Here is a 20,721-nt window from a genome sequence, read left to right on the forward strand (position 1 = left end):
AATTTTACTAAACATTTCAATTTGACACGTTGTTCAACTTTTAAACTTAGCAGTTTTTCGGCACTCTACAGAAAACACAACCAAACTAAATGGCGACTCACAATCAACTTAATGTCATAGAGTGTTGCAGCTTTTCATGCAGGTTCAGACCAGTTCAAGGTTACTACATATGCAGTTATAACCAGTTCTGACTGCTTTGTGTACTAGGTGGAATCACAGTCTTGTTATTTAATAGACATACCTCGTATATATAGCACAGAGGCCTATTTGCCACACCTTTCTTGTATAGTCCCAGGGAGTCTTCAGAGAAAGGCTGCATGCAGCGTTAAATCCTTGCAGATTCAGACTCCTAGCCTGCACACACACAGGTGGTATAATGAAGTAATTAGAACAGAGGGAGGAGACTTGTGTATTTAACCCTGAGTTGTGCACTTGTTATTGGTGACTGATGCTGAACTAGATGGCTAGTTATGTGAGATAGCTGAACTATGTTAGTTAGCATTAGGGTCACCAGGATGTATAAGCAAAGGGTATTGCTTGCTGGTGACATCCTGACAAGAAATGTGCCATTTACTTACTTCTGAAGTTGTCCTGTAGGATGCTCTTGCAACAAGTGGTATCAGAATATATATATATATATATATATATATATATATATAAATATATATGTATATAAGTGTGTATATATATATATGTATATATATATATATATATATATATATATCAATATATATATATCAATATATATCAATATATATCAATATATATATATATATATATATATATATATATATATATTGTGATAAGCATGGTAAAAGATGATGCTCATACGGGTTTTGCTGAACCACTTTGCTGCACTTTATTCGCAAATGTCAGGATGATACAGTCAGCAAGAGGTGTAGTTTCAGCATTCAGTAAACCAACCAAAGTGTTTTACTATATCCTGTGACCCTGTTTGTGGCTAAACTTACAGTTTCCTCACTATACATCGGCCACCATCTGGCATTGGCTGCCCCACCCACAACACAAACCCACGTGCTCCACCTGTAAACCTGTGTTCTGTGTGCAGAGAATTGTGGAAAATGAACATTATCTGCAACATGAACCTGCAGACTCCCAGAGAAATAAACAGTCTCTCCCTTGAAAGTCTTTTGTAAACTGTCCTTTTTGCCCTTATTTTAAATGACCACATTTAACAATAAAAATAGAGATAAATTAGGTCTAAAAATATGTAATAGAAATCAGTCCAAATCTATACCTGATACCTTAGGATCCAAAAACACAGTCCCAAAGAAGAATATACAGACCCTGTCATCACTATCTCTATAGTGGCAATTACATACTTCTATTTTTAGGAACACAACACATCCAAAAAGATTAGAGTGGTAGAATATCCAGGATTTTAGAACTGTGTAACAATGGAGCTCACTCAGAATGTAAAACACCTCGTATCCAAATCCATAGGCTCATTATTGATTGGGGTGCGAAAGATAGAGAGAAACAGTTTTGTTATTAAATATGATTATAATCTGAGGCCAGTACTCCGCATGTGTGAAAGAAGCATGCAATCTCTAGCTATAATAATACTGTTTTTAACAGCATTACAATCAATTCAGGTCAAAAGCTAATTAATGATCCTGCCTGAGATATTTCAATACACACAGTACCTTCCTCAGAAGCATGTAGAGCACTAAATCAACATCAGTCAAACAACAGCAATGTTATTTCATTCATTAATTAAACATATGTAAAAGATGAAAGTGGGGTTATGTGAAAAATATTGTACAATGCAGCCATAAACTAAATATGATAAATTGTTATAAATTATTTTGAATCAAGAATTCAATAAAAATATAATGCAAGTTAATCCACTGATCCATGATTATCAAATAGAAAATATAAATAAATTCAATATATTGTGCTAAGCATATAGTGTTAATACGTAGATAAATTTAAAAAATGTGAGTGAAATGTTGTACAAGAATAAATAATAAACTTTTAAACACTCCATTATATTATCAATAAATAAATATATGAAAACAATTTAAATGATAAAGATTCCCTAAATGGGGATCAAACCCATACCAACACATTGAGTGCCATGAATCCTAACTACTAGTTCGTGTGATTATATCTACTCCAGAACTAACATACTGTAAATGTTATGTTAAGAAAGTCAATGCTATTATATATCATATTAAGAGATGACAAGTGATTCCTGAAAATAATTTCCCCAAAAAGGAATCAAACCCAGGTTGCTTCCTCAAAAGAACGGGATCTATTTGCTGTTGACCTACCCTTAAGTGTCATAATATTTATATATATATATATATATATATATATATACACAAGTTAACCCGTGCATGATACTCATGCATTCTAGTCAAATCAAGCTACTTAAGGTGTTAAAAAGGTCATTGTCATGCATTTGGGCAAAATAGCCCAGGCCTCAACCACCAACCACTCCCCACTGTCACCCCCGGCAACCACCAACCACTCCCAACTGTCACTTCTCCTTCAAGAAATATATATATATATATTTTAAATCTTTATAAACACTTTTAACAATTAACAAATTAAATTAACAAATTAAAAACATCTTAGTATACCAAATTTCAGCCCTTTCTGAATTTTTTTTCCCACACACACTAAGAATTTAGTAGGGCAGTGTATAACTCCGCCCAGCAGGTGGCGCTGCAGCTTGGTTTTATATTTTACACACACACACAGACAGACTAACACACGCCACTAGACATTATATTATAGATATATATATATATATATATATATATATATATATATATATCTACAGTATATATATAGAAATATATATCTATACACATATATATATATATATATATATATATATATATATATATTATTTCAAAAAGGAGGGAGGCTAATTAACATTATTCAAACCATTGGGGCAATCTAGATACATAGTAACTGAATACAAAATCCCAAAAGCTTCCCTTTGGCACAATTCCCTAAAATCGGAAAATCTGTTTCTCCCTCTCTTAGCGGATTTATTTTGCACAATTCCTTTATATTTGACATTATCTGAATTGCTCTGGTGGTGTAAAGAGAAATGTATAGATGTGATAATGTGTTATTCAAAATATTTCTTCAACAAGAAATAGTTTCATTAAAGAATACGCAATGCAAACCATGTATGCTGTAAGCCTTGTTCGCATCCACACTCTAAAAAGTAAAGAACAGACTGTGTTACAATTACAAAAGTCCCTAATGTTATAGCTTAAGTGAAAAATGAATATTCTTTATATTCTTTATTTATATATATATATATATATATATATATATATATATATATATATATTTATTTATTTACAAGTAATAGAGTTACTGCTGGCTCATTTAGCGCATTTAACAATTGGTAACCAAGTGTTCATTGTCTCAACATTGTCTCAACATTAATTGATTTGACCTTCTCTTCACTATTATAAAACAACAGTTTTATAATTTTAAAAGTCTTATTTTATTTTTTTTTAAAAATATCAACTGGTTTATCTAATAAGAACTGTGTCTTGTCTAAGCATCCATATATGGTTTTTAATACTATTTTTAATCTGACTTGGAGAACTTCTTGAATATGGCCAGAAATGCAATGGGCCTATCAGAAGTGCCGCATCTGCATCTAGAAACATTTTTAGAATGATGAGAATCCATTTCCATTTTGACACAATAATTTAGAACCCTTATCATATAAATTCAGAAAGGTAGCCTCACTGTTTAGTGGCTGCTATTATGTCACTAGCTTGTTCTGTAAAATCTGCATTTCGGGAGCATTTTTTTGTTTAGAGCAAAAGCCAAGTACCCATGACCGTGCCAACAATTTGTAAATAAATGTGCCAATTAAAAACAAAATAAATATGTGATAATATAAATCTAATAAGTCACAAAATTAATTTGTGATGAGTCTTATAGGCCACAACCTACAAATCAAGAAATTTTTGAACGCAAGTCTGTCTTCTTTATTAGTGTAAGTGGGCTGGACATCACATGTCAACCAGTGATATCCAAATTTCCATTTAAGAGTGGATATCTTAATGGGTAAATCACTCCTATTTGTGTGCAATGATCAACACAATAGAATTACAAAATTACTTAAGTAATTTTTAAGGTGATAATATGTGAGTTAGCATAAGAAATATATAATAAATTCCATTATATCCATTGGATATCAGTCCTTCAGCAAGTGTATTTTCTAATACATTTTCAAGTTCTGAGCAATATCATTGTGTTGAATCACGTGTCAATTTTTTGTAATCTCCAACATAACCTAAGTATCATTTAGCTTCAGCTATATTAAATAGCAATTCCATACCCTTTATCTGCAGCTTTTATGATTATGGAATCACCAGAAATTAATTATTTAAAGCCTTTTTCTTGAACCAGTGTCAAATTAGAGAAAAGTCTAGTTTTCTTAGATTCTCTTTCACAAATGGACTTATAATCTTCCATCACCAACTTACAAAATGTTTCAATATAATGTTGTAAAGGGTAAAAGTATGATTTCTTAATAAATTTTGATTTCATTTTTTTAGTCCCTAAAGGTTTGCTGCTAAATCTATTAAAATTTCATCATTAGTGGATATTATTCTGTTACCATAGGATACTATGTATCTGAAGATCCTCATTATCTGCTTTGCCGTATATATTGGGGATTCCCATTAACTTATTAGATTTTATACTTTAACAGGCAAAACAACATTTTCTACATAATGTCCAAATATGTGTTCAATTCAATAAATAAATTAAACAGATTGGGACTTCAAGAAAGAGAAAATGTCATGACTTTTTTTTCTATGATAAATTCAATATTCCTGTAGGGACTAGTCGAACCTCTTTCTTGTTATAATTCCTCCCCTTTCGAATTCCATGAAAGCTATATCTCTTGTTCTTTTGGATGTTCTTTCATTAGCAATTACAGATTATGTTGGTACTAGAAGCCATGCAGTATTAGAGAGGTACGTTATATGATTCAGCATACTGTAAATTAAGTGTTGCCAAACCTTTTATAACTATAGAGAATTTTATTGAAGATCATGTTCAGTTTTGTATGGATTTCAAATGTTTAATATAAAAGCATGTAGCTATAATTAAAAGTAAAAACATTACAATTAAGTGCTTTAGAAACTGTTTTCAGAGGCTTGAAAGAAAATTTGACCTTCTTTTGCTATACCGTAGACAACAGAAAAGGACCTGTAAACAAAAATGAAACACATAAATTGAAATACATTGCAATCTAATCTGATATATAAAAGAGAAAATTTGTCCTTCTGTCCTTCTGTCTGTCTTTCTATACAAATCCACATTTTTCAAGCGAAGATCATGAAATTCTGCATACGAGTGTATTAAAACATGACGGAGGCAACTTAAAAAATTTAAAATTGAAATTCATTACGGGGTGGGGGTGGCGAGGGGGGTAACACCTAAAAATCATCGAAAACGACCATAACTCTGGAATGTGTGGAACAATTTACACCAAACCTGGTACACATATGACATACAGTCTGACAACAAATATTGTGGGGGCAAGACACCCCTAGCACTCCTAAGGGTGGGGGTGGCGAGGGGGGTAACACCTAAAAATCATCGAAAACGACCATAACTCTGGAATGTCTGGAACAATTTACACCAAACCTGGTACACATATGACTTACAGTCTGACAACAAATATTGTGGGGGCAAGACACCCCTAGCACTCCTAAGGGTGGGGGTGGCGAGGGGCGTAACACCTAAAAATCATCGAAAACGACCATAACTCTGGAATGTCTGGAACAATTTACACCAAACCTGGTACACATATGACTTACAGTCTGACAACAAATATTGTGGGGGCAAGACACCCCTAGCACTCCTAAGGGTGGGGGTGGCGAGGGGGGTAACACCTAAAAATCATCGAAAACGACCATAACTCTGGAATGTCTGGAACAATTTACACCAAACCTGGTACACATATGACTTACAGTCTGACAACAAATATTGTGGGGGCAAGACACCCCTAGCACTCCTAAGGGTGGGGGTGACGAGGGGGGTAACACCTAAAAATCATCGATAACGACCATAACTCTGAAATGTCTAGAACAATTTACACCAAACCTGGTACACATATGACTTACAGTCTGACAACAAATATTGTGGGGGCAAGACACCCCTAGCACTCCTAAGGGTGGGGGTGGCGAAGGGGGTAACACCTAAAAATCATCGAAAACGACCATAACTCTGGAATGTCTGGAACAATTTACACCTAACCTGGTACACATATGACTTACAGTCTGACAACAAATATTGTGGGGGCAAGACACCCCTAGCACTCCTAAGCGTGGGGGTGGCGAGGGGGGTAACAACTAAAAATCATCTAAAACGACCATAACTCTGGAATGTCTGGAACAATGTCTTGGAAAAAGTTTCAAAAAAAAGGGGAAATATATTTTTTCTGAATGCACCTGGAGGAACAGGTAAGACGTTTCTCATCAAGTTGTTACTTGCTAAAATTCGAGTACATTCCAAGATAGCTATTGCTGTGGCCTCTTCTGGAATTGCTGTAACTTTGCTCCCTGGTGGAAGAACAGCACATTCAGCTTTCAAGTTACCGCTTAATCTGGCCTGAAGTGAAACTCCCGTCTGCAATTTCACTAAACGAACAGAAAAAGCTCAGATTCTGCAGCAATGTCAGGTCATTGTATGGGATGAATGCACCATGTCACACAAAAATGCTTTACAGGCCCTCAATCAAACACTTCAATTTTTAAGAGGCAATGATTTATTAATGGGTGGAGTCACTGTTGTATTGGCTGGAGATTTTAGACAAACATTGCCAATCATTCCAAAAGGAACAATGGCGGATGAAATTAATGCATGCCTTAAATCATCACATCTTTGCAGGCATGTTCGCACTTTGCGTCTAACCACAAATATGAGAGTTTCTCTGCATGGCAACACAATGGACGGTCAGTTTGCTGATCATTTGTTAAATATTGGGAATGGTTTAATGCCGCTTCATCCAGTAACTGGTCTCTTCAAACTCAGAGAAACACTTTGTAACACAGTTGTGTCTTAAAATTCTTTAAATCCCGGGCAACGCCGGGTATTCTGCTAGTATCAAAATATATTTCCTTAATTGAGATGTTCAGATGACAAACCTAAAATACCTTACTAATTACTTACAATACGTACTATAGTACAGTAGTTTAATGAAAGTTAATCTTGTAAGTAAACCAAATACTTAAATCATGATAGTTTCCAAACAGAATGAACGGAGTCTTGGCCCAGCTCATAGACCCTGACCAGGTGGGATTTATTCCCAATAGATAGGCACCTGACAACACCCGTCGAGTGATTAACCTAATTCATTATATCAATACAAAGCAACTTCCATCAGTTCTGCTTGCCCTAGATGCAGAGAAAGCGTTTAAAAGGGTTTCCTGGCCCTTCATGTTTTCTGCACTAAAATACTTTGGTTTCCAAGGACAATTATTGCTATCAAGGCTCTATATATGAACACTACCTCATGTGTCATGAACAATGGTCAGATCTCCAATCATATCCATCTGCCCAAAGACACCCGTCAGGGCTGCCCACTATCTCACCTTCTCCTCTTCGCCTTATGTATCGAACCCCTGGCAGCTAAAATCCACCCTAATCCTGATATAGCTGGGGTCCATCTGGGCAGCACACAATGCAAAATATCACTCTTCGCCGACAATGTGCTCCTAACATTAACTAACCTGGTGATATCCCTCCCAAACCTAACATTGGAACACTTTGGTACCCTATAATCAACGATACCAAATCCGAAGCCATGCCAGGGATTTGCTTCTCCACTTGCCTCGCCGGGTTGAACAACATGGTATGGACCAGGCCCAGCTGCTGCAATGTTTCAAAACGATTGTCTCCTGTCTGGATTCCCTACAGCACTGCTTGGCAGCCACTTCGCAGACCTTTGCACCACCACCTCTGGCTTCTTCTTCCTCCCCTGCTCCGGTCTTGGGTGTTCCTAAGTCCATCGGATTCTGGCTCCCGAAAAGTATGATGGGGACCCCAAGACGTGTAGAGGTTTCCTTAATCAGTGCGCCATACAATTCGAGCTGAACGCTGAAAGTTTCTCCTCTGGGAGGGCTAAGGTAGCCTATATCATCTCCTTACTCTCAGGTTAAGTCTCGGCCTGGGCCTCGCCTCTTTAGGAGCATGATGATCCTGTTCTGCAGAATTCCACTAAGTTCATTGAGACTTTTCGGAAGGTTTTCGGCGAGTGGGGACTAGTTTTTTCAGCTGCATTGAGCCTTTTGAGCCTACGACAGGGCCTCCTTCTTGTAGGACAATATGCTGTGCAGTTCCACACGTTGGTGTCTGAACTGAAGTGGAACAACGAAGGTTTGGTCGCTACCTTTTGGCAGGGTCTCGCCGACCGAATTAAGGAAGAGCTGGCTTCTAGGGAACTCCCTTCTGATTTGGATTCCCTCATTTCTCTATGCAGTAGATCTCCAGTTTAGGGAACGTGCTCTGGAGAGGGACCTTTCATGGCGCACTACTCCTCGACTACCCCTCAGTTTTAAAACCCAGTGATCCCTCCCGAGGAACCGATGCAAATTGGCCACTCCCACCTTTCTCTTGAGGAAAGAGAAAGGCGATTCAAGAACAAGCTCTGTATCTACTGCTGGGATTCTGGTCATCTGCTTTCCTCCTGCCCAAAAAGGCCAGGAAATGCATTCTCCTAGCCGGTAATAGGGAGGCCGAACTAGGAGTGAGGACTCCATCTCCCTTTCCCTCCTCTAGCCCTGACTTTGTCATGCCTGTTGTTCTGGACACTCCTCGTGAGTCCTTTTCTACATCTGCCTTTGTGGACTCCGGCTCAGCCGGGATCTTCATTTCTACTGATCTGGTTAATAGTCTCCGTTTATCTTGTCAGCCCTTGCAACCACGCCTATCTCTCACTGCGGTGAATGGAACCCGAGTCTCTAATGGCTCCATTACTTCAGTCACACTTCCTGTTCGTTTGCGGGTAGGAGTTCTTCATTTCGAGCTCATCTCCTTCCTGGTACTGCCACAGTCCACAAATCCCATCATTCTTGGATTACCTTGACTTCGGACCCACTCTCCACACTTCGATTGGACTTACGCTTAAGTAACCAGCTGGGGTTCTTCTTGTCATTCTCGGTGTCTGGGTTCTGTTAAGCCCAACCAGTCAGTCACTACCTGCCGCATCCTCTCTTCCGAATCTTCCCTTCCCGCGGGGAACTTCGGATAAATTTATTCATACATCTTTAAAATTACCTTCTACTTTCAATCCAAATCATACAAGGGGGAATTTTATTGAGACCTTTGAAAGATTGGTAGCTGATGATTTAGACCAAATTGATTGTAAGCCCACTAGATATCAGGATAATTTGACCAAATTAGAGAGGAAGGCCCTCATTGGCTTACAGAATAACAAGGAAATTATTATCAAACCAGCCGATAAAGGTGGGGGCTTGGTCATATTAGATATCCATGACTGGCAGAAATGTCTAGGATACTTAGTGATGCAGTCACGTATTGTTCGCTACCCTCAGACCCAACATATGAATACCACAAACTTTTAGTTGAACATCTTAGAGTAGGTTTAGATAAGGTCATTTTAAATCAGAAGAAATTTAAATACCTTGAAACGCCACATCCACGTAAACCAGTCTTGTACTATTTGCCGAAGATCCATACAAATATTGACAAACCACCGGGAAGATGAATTGTCTCTGGAACTGGTTCTTTGACATCGAACTTATCGCATTATGTGGATTTTTTTTTCTCAGGATCATGTTAAAACCCAACGATCTTATATCCAGGATACCACTCAGGCTATGAATATATTGAATAGTCTGGAATGGGGGAGGTCTATTGGTTGGTAACTTGTGATGTTGCCAGTTTATATACGGTGATTGATCACAGGCAGGAATTAGCCAGTTCTAGATATTTTCTCGAGAAGACGGGGACCCTGCCACATGATAAGGTCAATTTTATATTGGACAGTATGGCATTCATATTACAACACAATTATTTGTGGTATGATGGTACGTATTATCCGAAAACTCAAGGAACGGCAATGGGCACCAGGTTTCCCCCGAGCTATGCAAATTTATTTATGAGCAAGTGGGAGGAAGAATACATCTGGTCCTCCCACAAGTTCGGGGCAAGCCTGGTGCTTTGGAGGCGTTATATTGATGACAGTCCTCATTGTTTGGAAGGGGACACGCACACTTTTAGATGAGTTTCTACAGTACATGAACCATAATCAAAATAATTTGAAATTCACTCATGTTTGTAGTCAGGATAGAGTTGAATATCTGGATCTAGAGATATATATAGAGGAGAACAATATTAAAACCAAGACATGTAATAAACCTGTAGACGTAAATGGATATATTTTAGCCACCAGTCATCATCATTATAGTTTGTTGAGTAACATCACGCAAGGACAATTTCATAGAATCCGCAGGAACTGCACAGATCTTAATATGTATGACGAACAGGGTGAACAGTTAAAGCAAAAGTTTTTAGAGAAACAATATGATCCTGAAGTGGTAATTAGGGCATTTGAAACCAATAGGAAGGTGGATCGTTCTGATTTACTTCAATACAAGTCTAAGTCTAGCCAAAATCAGGAGGTCAGGTGGGATCAGGAACCTCTTTTCATAACACAATTTTCCTGATCAGCCCCCTTATTAAACAAAATTATTAACCGTCATTGGCATGTTTTGTTGAAAGATGACCAATTACAGACTATTTTACCACCTAGACCGAAACTGATTTATAGGAAGGCACCGAATCTATCTTCCACAATTATTACTAGTTATATACCAAATAAATCTGTAACCCAAAATTAGCTTTCTGAGGTTTCACATCAAGGGGGTTTTTGCTATTGTGGCACATGCATTAATTGCAAGACATTGAACCTATGGTCGAACAAATCTATATGTTCCTTTCAGTCCAATCAGATATTGGAAAAAATTTGTAGTGAAACAAGCACTCACCTGTAATAGTAAGAATGTAGTTTATCTATTATAGTGTCCATGTCACACCCAGTATGTGGGACGCACCATTAGGAAATTGAGAGTATGCATTAGTGAACATATCAGAAATATAAGGAAGAAAACCCCCCTACATAGTGTGTCACAACATTTTGCAATACATCATGGAGGGAATCCTGTTGGTTTGAAATTTATGGCTCTCACTCAAATACAGTCCGATTGGAGGGGAGGAGATTTTATTAAGAGTATCAACAAGGAAGAAATTAAATAGATTTTTAAACTTAAAACCTTGGCCCCTAAGGGAATGAATATTGATTTAGAAATAAACACCCTATTGTGAATATGAGATGGGGAATCTGTAGTATAACTTTGAAATATCTAGTTATATACTAGTATTCTACAGGATCCATTACCCATTATCATTTAATGGTTCTTAAAAACTTTTGAATTGTTTTTAGATTTATGATATATTGAATTGGATATGAGTGTGCATGTGTGTGTGTATGTGTATACATATGTGTATGTGTTTATATGTGTGCATATATATGTACACATGCTTATTATCATATATTGCATAATTTTAACATAATTTATATATATATATTTTGTATTCATTTTTATTATATTTCTTATTAATAATAGTTTTAATAATAGTTTTTGTATGGTAATTATGCTGGCATTAGTACCATGTGAGATTATTGGTTATATGCTGTACATTTTTAAATATGGTGGATATGTATATATGTGTATATGTTTAAATTTTTATTTTTGCATTTATTTGTTCGTCAGCTTTATCATTGATGTGGATTTCGCAATCAGGGAACATTAAGAGTTAATTTGTATGTGTGATGGAATACGGCTGATTCCAGGAATACGGCTGATTCCATTCCCTGCATTTATTAGAACCATATGTATTTTAACCAATAAGAACAAAGCTGGATGTGTATTTAAGGCGAGCTCAGGGAGGACAGAAACCTCCCGTGGAGCAGCAGGGCTAAAGCCCTTGGCTGTGGTTACTCTTGATAAAGTTCCCTTAGGGAACGAAGCGCGTTGAGTAAGACCGCTTTCTTCACATATTATCATCTATTCTTTGATGTTCATCGTTCAACTGTCTGTGTTTCAGGATGTAAGTACTTTTAATACATCTTTTGTTAATAAAGTTGCAAATATTTTGATCACTCCCCTTGGCTTTTCTTTTGGACTTGTCGCTCATGGAGACTTATATCAGGGGATCATCGTATCGGGAATAAGGCTTACGTTTTGGAGATTAACACTCCTTCTGAAGGACACTATCAGGTTTTGTACTATAACGAAAGACGGAAGCCTGCTATATCAGGGAACCACTACACTAGCAGGAACATTGGTTCGGAAAAGAGGGCGCAGGGTTTGGAGACCGGATCAGATATCGAATCAGGCTATCATTCAGCACCATCATCACGAGAGATAACTGAACTTACCTTATAGATGCCCAAACTAAATATATTCACTGCGTATTCTGTAAGTGTTTCCCTTGACTACTTATCAATGGTTACAGCTACCAAATACTGTTGTACTTGAAGTTTCCAACAACGGATGTACAAGTTAAATACTGGTATACAATACGATCCAACAGTATATTAGTATACCTGTGGACACACAATTTGGATATATGAATATATATAGACATATGTTGCATTCAATATTCAAGCAATAATACTGGCCTTTTTCATGCAGCGTGTGGCCGGGTAGTATTTTATATTATTAATTTATTTATTTTATTCATACATTATTTAATCATATTTATTTATTATATCCATTTTTATTTATTTTTATTTTCTATTTATATTTATTTTTATGTTTTTCACGTTCTATGTGCTGTTTAAGTATGTTAATCTGCGATTTGAGCGCTATAGGGTATTTTTTGTTATTTATATATATATATATATATATATATATATATATATATATATATATATATAAGAAAACAGGGATACTCTGCACTCTCCAAACACATAATCAATGCTATATCAAGTACTGTTCTATATTAAAAACAGGGAATGTTAGTTTCACATATTGCAATATATGTTAAGCTGACCAACTCACGCCAAAGTCTTCCCATTCTGGTCAGTCCTAACATGATCAAATGCTATGCTATTTTATCTGGGCTTAAGGCTTACCTGCACACAGCTTTTAAAGGCAAGTCTTTCCCTAGCACTAGCAGCCATGGGAGATCTGGGACTCACCAGACACAAGTTGGAATTAATTAATGTAAAGAATGGGGTGCAAGAGTCATGGGACTTACATTGTATAAACTGTTTGGAGAGTGCAGAGTATCCCTGTTTTCTTGTCTATACAATGTGGGCAATCCCCTCTTGCACCCCAGTTTGTACATGGTGAGTGCAGAGGACCTATGTCTGTTTTTGTTTATACAATGTAAGTCCCATGACTCTTGCACCCCATTCTTTATATTAATTAATTCCAACTTGTGTCAGGTGAGTCCCAGGTCTCCCATGGCTGCTAGTGCTAGGGAAAGACTTGCCTTTAAAAGCTGTGTGCAGGTAAGCCTTAAGCCCAGATAAAATAGCATAGCATTTGATCATGTTAGGACTGACCAGAATGGGAAGACTTTGGCGTGAGTTGGTCAGCTTAACATATATTGCAATATGTGGAACTAACATTCCCTGTTTTTAATATAGAGCAGTACTTGATATAGCATTGATTATGTGTTTGGAGAGTGCAGAGTATCCCTGTTTTCTTGTCTATACAATGTGGGCAACCCCCTCTTGCACCTCAGTTTGTACATGGTGAGTGCAGAGGACCTATGTCTGTTTTTGTTTTTATATATATATATATATATGAGATTTTGGGAACATCTCCCTAAGAGCTGCTTGTCTCAGTTTGGGAATGATCAATCAGAATAGAGCGTATATTTGTATTGACAGCTTTAATTTCCCGTAAGGAATGGCAGCTCATTTGATTATCACTCCTTTGTCCATTGTGTTGTAGTGTCAGGCACATGAGCCTGACTGAGACTCCGAAATTTTAATATTTCGCTTTTAATCATTCAGTTTTAATTTAATACTAATAAACAGTAGTTTTTATTGTGTGGTGTCCATTCATCTCTACTTTTCAATATAGAATGTCCTCCTTAATATAGGTATTCTTAGGAATGTGCCTTCCTCATAAGTAGTACTTTCCCTTCTCACCTTCTTTGAGTAACTCATTACTACTGGAAGTATCATCTCATATTATCATGTAAATATCGATTGCATTAATTGTATGCCTCGAAGTGGCACACCAATTAGAAGGGACTTTCTTGTGTGGGAGATTATATATATTATCTAAATTATAATTCTGGTCACCTTTCTATTTCCACTTATTTAGCCACTTCTTGTAACAAAAATATTTTAGGACAAAAATGGAAATTTGTAATCAATTAAGGGGGTGGTCTAAATGAGATAGTAGGTCTGACTTTGAAGTGGATTTCTGAATTTTCTAAAGGCAATGTTTTTATTATATATTTGCAATTGTACAAATTGTACCGGCTGCATATCCATATATTTTCTGGTTATGAAATGACTATACAATAGAGTAACTAACAAATTGTAAAAGTTTAAAAGTGCATTTACTAGCAGGTACTCAGAAGTTAGATTTCTTCTGCAATGTCGTGGTTACAGCAAATTTTCACTCTTAGTATATGTTTAGTCCTAATGTGTAACATTATATTTAGTGATGAATGAGTTATATTATTTGCAGTAACCAAGGTCACAAATCCTGAGCACATTATTTATATAGATTATCACTCTGAAATTCCCCAAGGCTAGACACAGACTAATCCCCTCACCCACATAATCATGCAACTCTTTCCTGTTTTAACAACAAATGCTATGTAATGAATTAATCTAAAGTATCAAACTTGTGTTTGTTATTCAATGGGTGTAAATAATTAATACATGTTGCATAATTTCAGCTATTTTTTCTATGTTTCTAATTATAATTGTGCCATTTAGGAAAGTTGCATTATTTGTCAGCAGCAGAACAAAGTATATCGCTCTGTCTACTACACACTGGATTAATATTACTTGCACAGGAAAATAAAGAAGTTCTGGAAAGTCTTGAACTATGTAGCCGAGCAAAAATGTTGGGCATCAATTAAGTCATTGCACAATAACATCTCTGTATATGGCTGACTATAGCCTGCAAATGAAATAATAAGCTTTGATAATCATTTTATTTTTTATTCTGTAGGTGCTTTGTAGCAAACATTTTTTTCCTACTGGGGACTTTCTTCATGGTGTTCATAGTCTGAAATCAACTGAGAATAAACGTTATTGACATCATAGGCTTGTATTATTTTACTAGCACTGAATATCCCAGAATAGGAAATTAGTTATATTCCAACAATTCACCTTGAGCATTGCTTAACTTCTGAAATCATGCCTACATACTTGTTTGCATTTATTTATACGACATTGACATATTTTGAAGTTGATTGACTTTTCAGAGATTTGAGTCATTTATAGATGGCCATTTTAATCATAGATCTGAAAACTACAATTAGGGTGCTCCCACAAGGACAGATCAAGCCACTTGACCAAGTGTAAAGTCAGGAAGTTTACTGTGATAGGGATGGAGGCTGGGTATTCCTTTAGTAGTGGGAGGGAAATATTTATTTATTGGTGGGGGGCAAGTTATTTGGTGTGGGGTCATAGTAGTGACTATTGATTTAAGGTGGGATGAAGGAATTATTTAATTAATGCTAAGGTGGTTTGGGGGTTATTAATTTACTGTAGGACTGAGTTTGGGCAAAGGATGGCTATTAACTAATTGTGACTACTAATAATTTAATGTTGGGATGTTTGGGGAAAATAGGTTTAATTATTAAATGTAAATACTTATTATATAACAGTGCAGCTGTTTGGGGGGGAAATATATGCCATTATTAAATGTAAGTACCATTGATATTATGTCAGGGCATGTTAGAGGGAAATATGTCCATACTTTGTTCAAATGTGCAAATAAAACACAGGACCATAAAAAGAATTCAATTACAGTGTCTTTCAAATTGAAAGATTATTTCTAGAGCTGTTAATATAATCACAAGTATGTGTCATTTGCAATATGTGATATCATATTAGTATCTTTTATGTTTTTTATAAGTCTAAGTATGTTAGTTATTACATCTATTATTAGTAATAGAGTTGGGATTTTACCGTTAACAACAAGGTGGATATTAAAATTAGCTATCCAAACGTATTTGAGTATTATATGTTATGTGCATATATCCAAGGCAATACAAACATATATTCGTTTATGTTTTTATTAATGTATGCTGATTTAATTATTGGTTTGTTTTGATTTTTATTTTACAATACTTACCAGATTGTTGTTATAAAAGCTATGTAATTAAGCCTAATTAGACAACAAATGTGTACAATCCAATATAATTTGAATGGAGGTGTATTTAAAGGACATGATCCAGGGAGGGTAACTGAGGCTTGAGAAAGTCCCCAATCAAGTGGATGAAACGCATTGCCTATACTTCTTAATTCAATCTGCAGAGTGTTTGATCCATGTCCATATTCTTAATGCTGTCGTCAATCTTCACTGGAGCTGAATATTTTGTACTAGGAACCAACTAGTTAAAATATTTACCACACGGACTTATAACAGGTGCGTACCTGTCTACACCATCGGAGTTTGCAGCATTGCCGAATAAATTGGGAGACCCTAGGTGCGATTCAATTTTGCTACATCTCCTTTATATGCACAAAGATCCTCAATAAGACTCAGAACTCCGACAAGTATAACCTTTTTTTTCACTACGTTGATTGACGTGTGCCATATAAAATAACCCAGTATCAGGGTTACATTATTGATATATGTTGGATATCTTTTTTAGACATATGGATCTTGCCCTCATTATGGATTTTCAACATCACAACTGCGGTATTGTTTTAAGGAATTGATTTTGTGAGGTACCATTTTCCTCTTATCTACTTGAGAACTATATATTTTGTTCAAAAGGTTTTATGTTTATGATTAAAGTGTTTTAGAATTGCCTTGGATATTCATGTATTATGCATCAAATAGATATTTTATCTATTGTTTGATATACACTACATGAGGTCCCCTTTCAGCGCTGTATGTTTCTTTACTTAGTAATTTATTTTCCATTGGGATATGACACCTATCCCTATACAGCTGCGATTGTTGATTTCATATTAGGTGTGAAAACATTGGCTTAGCGCCAGGTGATTATTTGTTTTGTGGCAACTATAAAACACAAACTATAAGTCATAATTTTCCACCTCCATGGGGAACTACACTCACATTGCAAACACCGGCCATAGCTCCAACACTCTCTCTTTAGGACCGTTACCTGGAAGTTATCATTATTTTATTTTATTTTACATCATTTACTCTACAGCTCTTAGATTGTAAGCTCATTTGGGTAGGACCACCTTTACCATCTGTTTCATGTCATTGTACGTCATTTGTATTATGAACCCTTCAATGTACAGAGCTGAGTATTATGTTTACACTTTATAAATAAAATATAACAATAATATATAAACATTGATAACTCTTTAACCAAAAAATATTGAATGCCTATTAGCCTTGCCAGCTCTGTTTCCCCTCACGGATACCCAACCACATGTTTACCTTCCTCCCTTGACTCTCCTCATTATTGTTCCTTGCAATTTACTTTTTTTTTCTGACTATTATTGAATCACAACCTCCCCTACATTAAGTCAGTATATACATCTGGTACCTTTTAGGTCTCCACCTGCCTGTGCCCTTAATGACTGCCGCATCCATGCCCGACAACACTGCCTCTGTACCTGCACCTATATGAAATTAATGAGTACTGTGGTCTCGACTACTACGTCCCCCAAGCTAAATCTCATAAAACTAGCAAATTGATACCTCGTAACATCACTTATGTAGCTTACCCGATTTGACCCATTTCCCTTTTCCTATTAGATCAATCCTGATAATCTCCTGACGACAAAGATTACCTCCCCTTCACATAATTCAGGGATCTTCAACCTTTTAATACCTACTGCCTTCTTTGTATCTTTGTTAATGGTAAAATTATCTTACCTCCCATCGGTGCAGCAGTAACTCAATTTAGCGTTAAGTGCAAAATAATTTTTAGAGGGGAGCGTTATTGTATTCAAATATATAAGCAGCAGCTACTTGCAAAAGCTTATTTGAAAAAGTCAATCTCTGCAGTCTTGCATATACAGGTTACTGTATTCACATATATACCGTATTTCCCCCCATGTATAAGACCTTTTTCCCCCAAATTTTGGGTCTAAAAAAAGGGTGCGTCTTATACACTGCCAGCGCTACTTACCTGAATGAAGAAGATGATCCCTGGTGTGAGGGGATGAGAAAGGAGTCCCCGCTGAACAGATCTGTGCTTGCAGGACCTTCAGGACCTTCAGGCGCCTCCCACAGTCTCTTGATGTCTCGGAGCTGTCAGTCACGTGACCGGCAGCTCCGCTGACCACCGATAATTGAGCCCAGATGACCCCTGTTGTGAGCGTATGAGAGAGGAGTCCCCGCTGAACAGATCTGCCAGTTTCAGGTAAAAAGACCATCAGGTCATTCAGGCGCCTCCCAGTCTCCGCTGACTGCCGATAATTTAGCCCAGCATGTAGTATGGTATGTACAGCGCTGTGCATCAGCACTGCCTTCCTGTAACTGAATGTGGGACTTTATTGTAAATTCTGCTCCTCTAGACCTGATGTGAGATCTCTCACTAAAATCACAACCAGACAAGCCTTCTGCTTCAGTAACTTATTGTAATACATCTTTATTTAAATTTTGGGCCCCAAAATTGAGGTGCGTCTTATACATGGGTGCGTCTTATACATGGGGAAATACGGTACATGCAGGTGTTGGTTGTTGGTATGCACTGTTACACTCTGTGATACAGTTTCTGCATGTCCGTGCAGGATACACTTCTTCTTGTTGTGTACAGGCTCTCTTATACTTATATTAAGTATAAGTATTAAGTATAATATATTTATTAGGTGCTTCCAGTATGTACCTATGACTATTACTGTTAAGGGGAAATCCTCCCAAAACTATAAATTAAGTTAAATTAAAACCCAGTCCTAGGAAATATGTAGGCAGCAACTACTAGATGCATCCAATTACTGTGGGCACTAATGCAAGACTTGGCATGAAAGCCGAATTTCCGGTTTCAGGAGCATGCACACTTGTGTATTTCGGACACTGGAGTCCTGCCTCTCTTCCTCCTGCCACTAGACCACCGGGGATTGGGCTGCCATGAAAACGGAGCGTAGCATTCCTGTTTTTAACACTTAGCAATGTGAAGCATTGCAAAAAAATCACCACCCACCATGAAAGCTGAATCGTCAACTAGTGGGCGATAGGGACCAGAGGGTAAATGTACGAATCTCCGGGTTCTTCAACACCCGCAAGTTCGGCTTTTTCAGCGCTTAAATTTAAAGCGGCGCTGCCTTGTAAAGGGAAACTACGCACGTACACACTCGCATTACAACATTTAGTTATTTATATAATTCATATTCATATTGAATCTATTCTACAGCGATTTATGAGCAGAAAGCATTTAGTTTATTATTAGTTTATATATATTATGATTATATGTACACCTCAGTGTTATTTAAGGTTCAGGTTAAAGGAAATGTGTCATGTCTGATATCATATTAATCCCCTTTACATCAGCAGCTGTCCGGTGCATTCGGCGAAGAGATCGCACATTGCATACTCTAGTTATTGATGTTAGGGAATAAACCTTTAATATGATGCTGACTATAAAATGCTAATAGACTAGTTGTAACTGGAGTCGTGGCGGGAACAAAGGAGCACATCCCCTGGAGAGATGACCCCCACCTTTGGATTCTTTAGTTTGAACTAGCCTATGACCTGTTTACCCTGGACCCACCCGAAGTCTGGACCTATAGAAGCAAGCCACGTCATCTGCATTGTTCTCTCTGTAACACTGAATGTATATATGATCATAGCTGCGCTCCCAGCAGCCTAAGTCTACTCTGACCACAGTATTCAAGGGTAACTACTGTTCACAGGTGCCCGTGGTAGCACAGCGCAGCGCAGCAGTATGTATGTATCTTTTGGTATTGGCTGTACTGTAATGTATTATATTATAATATTGTATTGAACTGTTAACATTTTACATCTGCTAAAATAAATCACTTTGTGTGTTGGAAACACAATACAATCACCTATGCAATGCTTATTTGAAAACAATAGAATTACTTTAATACTGGGGATCATAACCTTGGAGGCCTGGATCAGCTCAGCTCTCCTGTGATCACAAACTCCCAAAGTTGGGTAGGAAACTTGTAAGAGGCCACCTCCAAATGCAGAGCCAAATATGAACATTTTGTAATACTGAATCTAGATGATGCATCTGATAACGTATTGTTAGCCCCTGAGATGTGCATAGACCTCACCTAAATGCTCAGTTTTAAACAAAAGTTTTAAAATTTCTACACCATATCCCACAACTAAGCTACTACAGGAGGTTACTTAGCTGAGTGAGTACTCAGCACTTCCACTACCACTCTATTGCCTGATATGAACAACATACACTTATTCTACAGTTCTGCATCCCAAAGTTTCACTGCTACCAATTCCTGAAATAGTTCTAATAGTGGAACATGGCATGTCTGCTTGTTCTAAACTTTGTTGTATT

Source organism: Mixophyes fleayi, chromosome 5, assembly GCF_038048845.1.
Source record: "Mixophyes fleayi isolate aMixFle1 chromosome 5, aMixFle1.hap1, whole genome shotgun sequence".
Lineage (NCBI taxonomy): Eukaryota > Metazoa > Chordata > Amphibia > Anura > Limnodynastidae > Mixophyes > Mixophyes fleayi.